The sequence below is a fragment of the Terrapene carolina genome, unplaced genomic scaffold, assembly GCF_002925995.2.
Source record: "Terrapene carolina triunguis isolate 2854851 unplaced genomic scaffold, T_m_triunguis-2.0 Scaffold88, whole genome shotgun sequence".
Taxonomy (NCBI): domain Eukaryota; kingdom Metazoa; phylum Chordata; order Testudines; family Emydidae; genus Terrapene; species Terrapene triunguis.
The window spans coordinates 10,692,987-10,703,760 of record NW_020664439.1 but is presented as its reverse complement, the minus strand read 5'-3'; the positions used below and the strand labels follow the sequence as shown (position 1 = coordinate 10,703,760).

At 42.2% G+C, this 10,774-nt stretch overlaps 1 protein-coding gene across 1 annotated transcript in view; it reads left to right on the top strand.

Moving 5' to 3' along the window:
* The first annotated feature begins 720 nt into the window (after window positions 1–720).
* The window catches only part of SPSB4 (splA/ryanodine receptor domain and SOCS box containing 4), a 157,678-nt gene continuing 147,624 nt past the window's right edge, over window positions 721–10,774 (top strand). The window contains exon 1 of the mRNA XM_024202867.2: window positions 721–1,285. The gene's annotated coding sequence lies outside the window, so the exon portion shown is untranslated. The remainder of the gene's footprint in view (window positions 1,286–10,774) is intronic.

Here is a 10,774-nt window from a genome sequence, read left to right as displayed (position 1 = left end):
GGGCGCTGGAACAATTTTTATAGTGGGGGTGCTGCTGCTGATGGAAACCATTTATTTGGTGTTTGTTATTACCAGGGCTTAAATTCGTAATGATTATTTCCTGGAGCCCTTTCCCATCCAGGGGGGAGCGGGTTCCCTGGGGTTCAGGGCTTCAGCCTCGCAGGTGGGGAAGGGAGGTGTGCTGGGGCTCAGGGCTTCAGCCCCGGTGTAGTGTCTCCCGTGGGTCTAAGGCCCCGCCCACAAATTTGAAAATATTTATGGGTGCTCCGTTCCCGTGGGCTCTGGCTGAATTTAAGCCCTGGTTATTACTACTTCAAGCTAGGGGGTGCAACAGCACCCCTAATTCCAGCACCACTGGTTGCACATGAGGATCCCATGCATCCTTTGTGACCCAGGGGGTTAAATAATGCAGTGCTGGGCTGGCTCAGTGAACTAAGAGTGCTCTTGGTGAGCTCTAGACAGATGCACAGGAAAGCGTGCGAGGAATTGCAGTTTGTGCAATAGCAAGAGGAGCTCTATTACCCAGTTGGTAGGCTCAGGCTTGTGAGCGTTTCCACGTCTGTGTGGTAATGCTGGTGTTGGGGGAAGGGGCGTCACCATCTGTTCTTAATTCCCTGGTCATTGGATTAGTAGCCCTTAGTGATGAGATCAGCAGGATCAGCTTTCCCGATGGGGCACTGCACTCGCTTCAGCTGCAGGCTCTTCCCATCTGGGCTGTCTCTCTGGAGGGGAGAGACAGAAAGAGGAATCTGAGGCATGAAGTAAATTAGCCTTTGAAGGAGCAACAAAACCAGGTCTGCAAAGGGCAGGAGGACGGTGTTCAGAGGCCAGTTTTCTTTTGTGGGGAGTGACGGCACTTTTTCTGTGGGAACAGTTGTGAAGTGTTTCCTGGCTATGCTGGGTTGCTTCGATTTTCTATTACAAGCTTGTATCCTACTGAGTAAGGAAGTGTCTTTTCCCCGTCTTTCCTCTGGCTTGTATGTTTGGAGCCCCAGCACACACCACACAGATGTGGCTCTCTCACACTTCGTTAAGCAGCCCTCAACTATATCTTGGCTTTTAAACCTGTCTCTTCGGGAGGATTTGCTCGTGCTAACCTACAGCTGCCAGCGTTTGGAAGCGTAGATCGGTTGCCGTTCAAGAGGAAAATATTGTTTAAGGAAATACTTTTGCGAGTCACAGCTCCCTTTTCTGTTTTGTTTGTTTATTTGTGGTTCGACCTTTCTCTCTGGATTTTTGTATTCCCATAACGGACCAGCCTAAGAGGTGCTTTAATATTTTTATGGTAAGTTCTTGAAAGGTGAATGTTTTCCACTGATTACGAATGTTGTTTTATTCCGTGATATGTTTAGTGATGTGCGTTTTTGAAACAGTGGCTACAAGTTTAGAAACTAGTATTTAAAAACGAACAACAAACCCCAGTATCTGTGGTTGAAATAATATTAATACACATTCTTCTGCCTTTCAGAAATGCTTGTAAATTTTATGTTTAATTGTGGTCTTGATTTTCACAACAACAACAAAAAATGCGAAAAACAAACAAAACTCCATAAATTTATGCTGCCTGGCTGTGAATTTAGACGTTGGTGGGGCTCAAACAATCCCAGTGTAAACAAAAATCTGTGTATAGGGCAGATTGTGATGCATCTATCAGTGCAATATTTTTAGACATTTAGAAAATGACTTTTTGAGGCAAAAGAGGAGACTTCAGCTGAGCTACTTAGAAAAATTTGAAATATTAAAAGTGTCTTTGGTAAAAGTAACACAAGTTATAATTTTGTTAGTAACCAAATCCAAGTTTTTATGCTACGTGTGAGTTCCAGTGAAGAAATGTATTCAATCAGTTTGCCCTGTTGCTACTTTTAAAAACTTCTGGCAAGGATGTTCTTCGAAATTGGTCTGATCCTCATTTGGAATAGTAATACTTTTTGAAACCATCAAAGCTGTTGAATAATGTGCCACACTGTTTCCTATTGAATTCCTCAAGCATAGAATCCCATTCATTCTGAGGGAGGAGGAACGTTCTAGTTTAAGATCAGTAGTTAAAGTTGATGTGACATTTGGCGTGTTAATTTAGGTTTTTTTCCTCCCTTGTATTTTGTAAAATACACATTACACATTGCTATGGGGTGAGAAGCGTCCAGAATCTAGACTTGATCAGTTATTACTTTGGTTACCAATTTGATATTGGCTGCAGCCCAGAGTGCTAGTCAAAACCAATTTTTCACAATGCTTCTATTGCCCTTGGTGACAGAAACTATCCATAACAAGATAACACTGCATTGTGAAAGAGTTTATCCTTAGAAAAATAACATCCCCCTAAGGGCTATTCCTAAGCTTGCAACTAATGTTTGTTTGGTTTGTGCAGTACATGTCAAGCCACGATGCATTTTTAATGTCCTTTCTGTAACAAAAGCAGTCTGTCAGGAACATGAGAGTTGCAGTTAGACTTATTTTGTGCTGATGACAGAATAAAGTCAAACATTGTAAATTCATTTTTAAAAACTATTGGGCAATGGTTTTATAACGTGTACAGTGGTATTCTTAACAGAAGTGTGTTCTAGTAGCTAAAGCACAAAACGGGGAGGTGGGGGACCTGGCTTAAATATGCTTGTCTCTGCCATTGATTTTGTTGTGTAACCTTGGGCAACCTCTCTGCCTCCATTTCTCCATCTGCATGTCCCTACATCACAGTGGGGCTAAGGCTTAATTTATTAATGCCTTTGAAGCACTTGAAGGTCTTCAGATGGATCATACTGTAAGTACCTTTATACACTGCGAGCTTGTGAAACTAAGAGCTGAACTTCTGCATTTAACTGTTTAGAGGCATCCAGGAACAATAGTTTGGCAGCTCCCTAATGCATGTGTTTTCCTGACCTTATTTCTTCTTTCTTTACAGACTTCACTTAAATTCATCTGATATCATCAGTCTTCTTGCTCAGTATTCCTCAGTGCTTTGGTGCGATACAGTGATATAAAATGTATTTCCCAAAAGGGAACCTTATAATAGTCATGCTGAGATCACTTGCACAGAGGTGCCCGAATGAAGATACAGCACCAACTAAGAAATATACACTGACTAGAGCAGACTAAAATTGCTAATTTTTGTTGAGGCTGTTATGACTGTCTTTTATGATTTCATAAGTTTCCTGTAGCATAAGAATTGCTGAGTGATAGACCATCTCTCATGCTAGTCCACATGAAGCAACTCAATCACTTGTCAGACTTCATTGTTGCTTTGTAAACTTAGTGTAATGGATTTTCCATGTACCAAAAATACCAAAACTGAGCAAACTATTTCTGGCTTGTCTTCCTCCACAGATACTGCTTGCTCCACTTCTTTGTGTAGGTCACTAACACTCCATCCTCTCTTCTACAGAGGAGGAAAGTGTTACAATGGAGCTTGGAGCTGTTTCATGGATTGTACAGAGGGTTGCATGTGATGGTTATCTTGATGATGAGATGCTCTTGAATTTTACTGACCTTGTGACTAGCCCTTATGACTAGTTTGTTTGTTCTTAGAATGTTGCAGTAATGCACTTGGTAGGGTTAAAATCAGAATGTGGGGTTCTGAGATCTGACTAGCCTTTCACTGTTACAAGACCTTGATCAGAATGATTAGCAACCTCCTGTTAAAAACATTTCTACCAAATTCCTCTTGGCTTAAAATAAGGGCATGTTTTTACCAGGTTCAAGTCTTGTAAATCATAGTGTATTTTTAGCTGTCTCTTCTACTTAGCTTGCTTGGCTGCTCTCTACAGCAATGCTGACATCCTTCACTTACAATCCCCTTGCGCTATGGCAACATTGCTTCAGTGCAAATTTAAGAAGGCTTTGAAAGGAATTCTAAGAAACTGTAAATTCCAGCTTAAACAATGGTAATGTAGATGTACTGTCTTTCTTAATAGAAAATAAATAAAAGGGAAATTTGAAGGTATTTTAGTTATAACCAAGTTTCCCAAGATGGTACTTTGACATAAAGTTTAGTGGAACTTGCAAATCCTGGCTTCAGGCCAAGGAAAGAGTTACAACATGGATGAGCAGTGCCTGGTATTCTGTGGAGATGCCTTGCTTTATTGTGTGATCTAAGACACGAACCTTGACTCATGTCTGTTGAATTGTAAAGGAGCCATGCTGACAAAACCATCTTTAGATTAACAGTGCTAATTTAGATTTCTCTTGCTGAGCCACATAAATAAAATACACTACTAGAGTATAATGGAAAGAAAAGACCAGGTATGTTGTACTATGTAAATATGTAGTGAGGCAGGTGGTTTTTCTTTTTTTTTTTTTTTTTTTTCTGGTTTCCATTATAAAAACTGTGTGTTAAGATTGGCCAGTTGGAACTAAATCAATATTGTCTTATCAAAATTTAATGTAAAAGTGCTGTTTGCACACACACAATTAAATGTTTGCTAATATTTCCATAGAATACCATACCTGAGGATTTATCTTTTAAAATATAAACATTTGCTCTGGGTTAAAACTTGCCAGATAGACATGCAGCAATTCTCCATAAAGGACCCTATTTTGAGAGTTTAATGTACTTACACTACACACACCTATGTCGTATCCTTTGAAAGGTTATTTCATGTATGTTCAGACTAAGTATGATGTGGAAATGTCAAGTGGTGCCATAATCTTGCAGGTGAGGTTGAACAATGGTACCCAAAACCAGTGTGATCTCTTTTTATCATTCCAGAAAGACTGCAACATGACAATGACTACAGTTTTTACTGTTTAAGTTAATTTCAAGACCTTAATCTAGTGCTTAGTTGTCAAAGTATCTAATAAGTGATTAAATAATTTTCTATATTTATAATTGAAATTTGCTGGCCAGATCAGTCTCACTGAAGATTGTGCACTAGTAGTAGTAGACTGTGTGCTCACAGTTAGTACTGCATAGGGGAAAGATGTAAATGTACACCTCTACCCCGATATAATGTGGTCCGATATAACGCGAATTCGAATATAACGTGGTTAAAGCAGCGTTCCAGGGTATGGGGCTGCTTTACCGCTTTATATCTGAATTTGTGTTCCCGCAAGCAGTTCCTCTGCGCTCGCCCAGTACTTGCTGCGGCCCCCCTGCCCCAGCTCACCTCCGCTACGCCTCCTCCCACAAGCGTGCTGCAGCTCCGCTTCTCCTCCCTCCCAGGCTTGTTGCGCCAATCAGCTGTTTGTACAATAGCAGATATTGGTGACGAACAAATGGAGAGATGCACTTGATTCTGATGGGGGAGACAGCTTTTTTCAGCCCAATTAAAAAATCGGGCATCAAAACATTTGCTGACATGGTCAAGAAGTCCAAATTTAAGTCTGGCAAAGGAGGAACAATCACAGCAAGGATCAGTCCAGAAACCGTTTTCCTCAGAGCCCCGTTCTTGGTGAGATACAGAGATGATGTTTCAATGGCACTGTGTTTAGTCCAGTAGGACCTGTGTCTATGCTCCTCTTCCATCCTGCTGGAACAATGAATTAGGGAAACAGCTTAGAAGCTCAAGCTGAATGAATCCATGAGCTAAAAGCATGCAAAGAAGAAATGGCATTATACATCAGAGATGCAATGGCTGTCACACACATGATGGCTGGAGACAAATTCCACACATTTGGTGAACTGGCTGCTGAATAAAAGTCCCTAAAAGGATTTGATAAAGCTAATTCTGTAATTCAAGTGTTTGACAGATATGACAACAGTAATTCTGTGAAAACTGCAGAATGATGGTGCTGGGCAGGGTCTAAGGTTGGATGCAAGACATACCGGGTGATTAGTGGGCACCCTATGCCTCCACGGAAAAAGTTTCTAAATGTGTTATCCAACAAGTTATCACTTGTAAAATTCCTTTTTCTTTGAATATATGGTTCAAAATGCACCTGGGGGTGCAGGCACAAACTCAACGCAAACACTACTGAGGCTTTTCCAGTGGTGAAATAGCAAAGTCCATGACCAGTAGAAGTGTATGAAGAAGCCCGAGACTTCTGCAGTACAGAGGAAGTAGACACAAGATACTTCTGTATGCTTTATATGCCAGTATGGCTTTTGGGTCTCTTGGTGCCAAAGAAACCATGGTAATTAGGTGACCTGCCGCAGATGTTTTGTTCTTTGCTGTTCTATACTTTCAGAAAACGGAACACCTAGATAACATGTGGATTGAAACAGGCACCGTTACCACAAAACTGACAATCCTTGCTTCATACTGATGCATACAATTTGTGAAGCACTTGTTCCTGACTTCTGCAACATGCTTCCTGATGCACATGCATTAACAGGATGTGACTGTGCCATATCTATTTGATACTGGGGGGAAAAAAATTGTTGAAGAGTGTCAGAAAAGCCTCAATTTCTTGTGGTAACAAAGAAGTTGCTAGCAGTGCTGAGACTGAGAAAGCAAAGGAGTCCCGCAGAGACACAAATTGCTTGGGGCTCAAACTGGCAATCAAGAAGGACAAGTCACTGGCCAAACTCCCACCATGTGAGGATAGTTTTGAAGAGCATGTCAAAAGAGCCTCTTGGCAAACAAAGATTAGAATGTCTTTACACGTAATTAAACCAGGTACTGGATCAGCATTGCAACATGGTTAGAAAAATGTGTATATTGAACTTTATTCTTCAAGAGCACAATGGAATCTGAGCTTCTATGAGACCTTTATTTTGGTCTGTACTGATAGTGGTTGCTGCACAATCAACTGTCTGTAGTCAAAACAATCTTCACTGCACAGAACTGTGTATATGCGAAGGGAATGAAAACTGTGGTAACGGTTGAAATGGATCTTTAACGGCCCACAGCTGGGCGGATTGTTACCAGTACCAATGAAAATTCTGAAACAATATGCTTAATGCATAGTAATTTGAAGGGGGGGGGGAAATCACACAAGCAATAAAGGTTATAGACTACACCTCTCCCTAATAAGCCTTAATTCCCCAAGCATAAACCCTCAGTAACTATGTTGGCCTTGCACAGTATCCTGATTGGCAAACAAAACAGGTAGAGCTACCAGTTCTAGAGGGAGACTTCTTTTCTTCTCTTCTTTTCCCCTTTTAGGTACTTGGTCTGTGAAATGTCCCTTGTAGCAGGGTCTTGGTTACCCCAAGGCCTTCTGTCTTACAGCATCACTTCTTTAAATGTTAATTGGGAAACTAATGTATACCTCTACCCTGATATAACGCGACCCGATATAACACAAATTCGGATATAACGCGGTAAAGCAGTGCTCCGGGGGCGGGGTGCGCATTCCGGCAGATCAAAGCAAGTTTGATATAACGTGGTTTCACCTATAACGCGGTAAGATTTTTTTGGCTCCCGAGGACAGCGTTATATTGGGATAGAGGTGTACTCTGCTTAGCATTTATAGCTTTTATTCTCAAAGGAGTCATGTGTCCCAAAAATATGCCCGGTGGGTGTTTTACAGCTGGCTTTCTCCTATTAATATGTTGGAAGGGGGTGGGGGGCTGCAAAACAAACACAGATTAAAGCTCAATCAACGTTTACCCTCTCATCAATCATTCACTTGAGCTCTTAGCGTGATGCCATCCAGAGGATCATTTTGACCTGGGTCAGCCTGTACCAAGCTCACTGATCGCATGTTTTTACGTTTTCTTTATCTGGTGAGCTGGTGTCCCCCCCCCACCCCCCAGCTGATATATTCCAAAGTTTGATGTTGAAATTTACACACAAATAGAGCTTTTATTAATCATTCAAGTGCAATTTCAGCACTTTTACCAACTGTCTGACGCTAAGAGAATCCTGCTCCCAGAATCCTCTAGCAAATTCAGATGTACCAATCCATGCCAAATTCATGCTTACCACATTCATTCATATCAGCCACAGTAATTCATAATAATTTGGCACTGCCCCAACAGTAAGCACATATTCACAGAGCTCATAATGATGAACAAGATGATAATGATGTTGACTAGGAATGTCACAAGCATTATTGCTTGTGACATTTCTAGGTATCATTGAAATGTATTGGATGTTGTTATACTTTTAGATTGTTATGCTTTGAGGTCACAAAAATCCAAGTTTGTGTCTTGAAATAATACATTGTCATTAAATTAAGAATGACCACTTTGAAATATTTGCATTCACTTCCGATTATGGCGTTTGTTTTTTTTATCCTCCTCTCTGTGGGAATGGTACCACTTGACAGCTCCACATCATACCTCATCTTAAAGTAGACATAATAAGCTCTCAAATGATGTATGAGGTATGTGTGTATACATTAAAGTTGGTCAAATTGCTGTTGTCTGCCACTCGCCTAAGACTTGCATCTCATACACACTTATTTTTCTTGTAATTTTGTTAACTATAAATCCATGTCACACTGTTTGCAATCCCACTCCCCACAATTTTTGGTGTGCGTGTTAAACTTTCTCTTTAAAATTAATTTTATAGACTGTCGGTGCAAAGTATGGATTACTAGGTAGGCAATTGATGTTAGCTGATGTACATATGGCAAAAGGAAAAGATGTTGTCACAGCCAGATGCTTTTTCCCCCAAAAGCCACAGTATTCCTCTATAAAGTAGTCTCTTTAACTTTCTTTCAGATAGGCCAGGGGTGGGCAAATTATGGCCCATGGGCCATGTCTGGCCCATCGGACCTTTTTAATCCGGCCCTCGAGCTCCTGCTGGGTAGCAGGGTTGGGGGCTTTCCGCGTAGCTCCTGGAAGTAGCGGCATGTCCCCCCTCTGGCTCCTATGGGTAGGGGCGGCCAGGGCCAGGGGGCTCCGCACGCAGCCCCCACCCCAAGTGCCACTCCCATTGGCCAGGAACCCCCAATTTCATGAGCAGTCATGGCCGGCCATACAATTTCTACAAACAGATGTGGCCCACAGGCCAAAAAGTTGGCCCACACCTGATATAGAGCATAAAATGCATCTTTCTTGCCAATTTTTTAATGTTTCTTTTCTTTTGGAAGATGAAATCTTATTTCATATGTATTGTTGGTAAAATATGTTGACTAGATTCTACCATGCAGCCTGAGAACCAGCACCAGAACAGCTCTGGGTTCACAGCTTGCTAACAAAAATGAATGATAGAAGATCGCTCTGAGTTGAGGAAACTCCTCCATTGCACCTTAAGGACTCTCGCTCGTCATTTGGAGATAGGGAGTGATGTACTCATTGGCTGGCCCTCTCGCAGTGTAGGATTATAGGTACTACTTGGGGTGGCATAGACTCACTGGTTGGCTGCCAGATGAACAAACTCTTGGAATACGACCTGGTGGGGCAGCGAGGAATGACTTTGCAATTATAACAATCTTTTCTCTTGAAGCTTGAATAGTGGCTTTATTATAATTTGCTTAGAGCTGACAGTGTGTTCAGTGCTGTATGCTATCAAAAAATGGAATCCCTGCCCCAAAGTGCTTTCATTCTTCAAGCCAGACTTAAAAGCAAACAGGATGCACGGGGAATTTCGGAGGTCCATGGTACCATTTAGACTTGGGGAGGAGTGGAACCTGATGATGATCTCACTTCTTACAGGCACAATTGAGGAAGGAGCCTATGCAGAATAGAAGGGATGTTGCACCTGCAGATGGTAGAATGGAAAAATGCACAGACTGGAATGGGGAGGAGACAAGACTGGTGTCTGTGGAGCAGTGGTGGCTCTTGGGAGACAAGGTTTGAGATGTGTAGTGGCTTGAGGTTGAGCACTAGAAGCTGGAGCTCGATTTGTGTGCTCAATGTTGATGACTGACAAAGTTGTCTTGTAGCCAAAGTGTTAAAGATTCATTGTTCTCATCCTTTCAGTTAAGGTCAAGAGCTCTTAACAAACATGTCTTAACATAAAGTTGTTCAGCAAAACCAAGAAAGACCAGAATTGATATCCCTGGTTTTTCTAAAGTTGAAACACTCAGGAAAACAGGAACAGAGTTGGGAGAAGTACAGAGAAGGGCAATAAAAATGATTATAAAGACTGACTGTTCAGCTTAGAAAAGAGATGTGGGGGGGGGGAATAGGATAGAGGTCTATAAAATCACAAATGCTGTGGAGAAAGTAAATAAGGAAGTTTTATCTACCCTTCACATAACACGAGAACTATGGCATCATCCAGTGAAATTATTATAATAGGCAACAGTTTTAAAACAAACAAAAGAGGAAGTTTTTCTTCACAGAATGCACTTCTGTTCTGTGGAACTTTTGCCAGGGGATGTTGTGGAGGCCAAAACTATAACTGGATTAAAGAAAAAATAGTTAAGTTCATGAAGGATATGTCCATCAATGGCTATTAGCCAAGATGGTCAGGGACACAACCCTGTGTTCTGGGTGTCTCTAGACCTCTGACTGCCTGAAGCTGGAACTAGATGTGACAGGGAATGGATCACCCACTGATTGCCCTGTTCTGTTTATTCCCTCTGAAACACCTAGCACCTGCCACAGTTGGAAGGGAGGATACTGGGTTAGATGAACCATTGGTCTCACTCAGAATGGCTATTCTTATAGATTCATATAGATTCTAGGACTGGGAGGGACCTCGAGAGATCATCGAGTCTAGTCCCCTGCCCTCATGGCAGGACCAAATACTGTCTAGACCATCCCTGCAGGGCCGGCTTTAGGCCGATTCAGCCGATTCGGCTGAATTGGGCCCCGCGCCAAGAGGGCCCCGCGCTGCAGCTCTCCACCCCGCCCCCAGCTCACTTCCCCTCCTCCCCTCCCCTGAACGCTCTGCCCCCTCCCCTGCTTCCCACGAATCGGAGATTCGCAGGAAGTCTGAAAAGGAGCAGGGGCGGGCCGGCAGCAGCACAAGGTAAGCTGGGGCCTGGGGGTGGTGGGGGC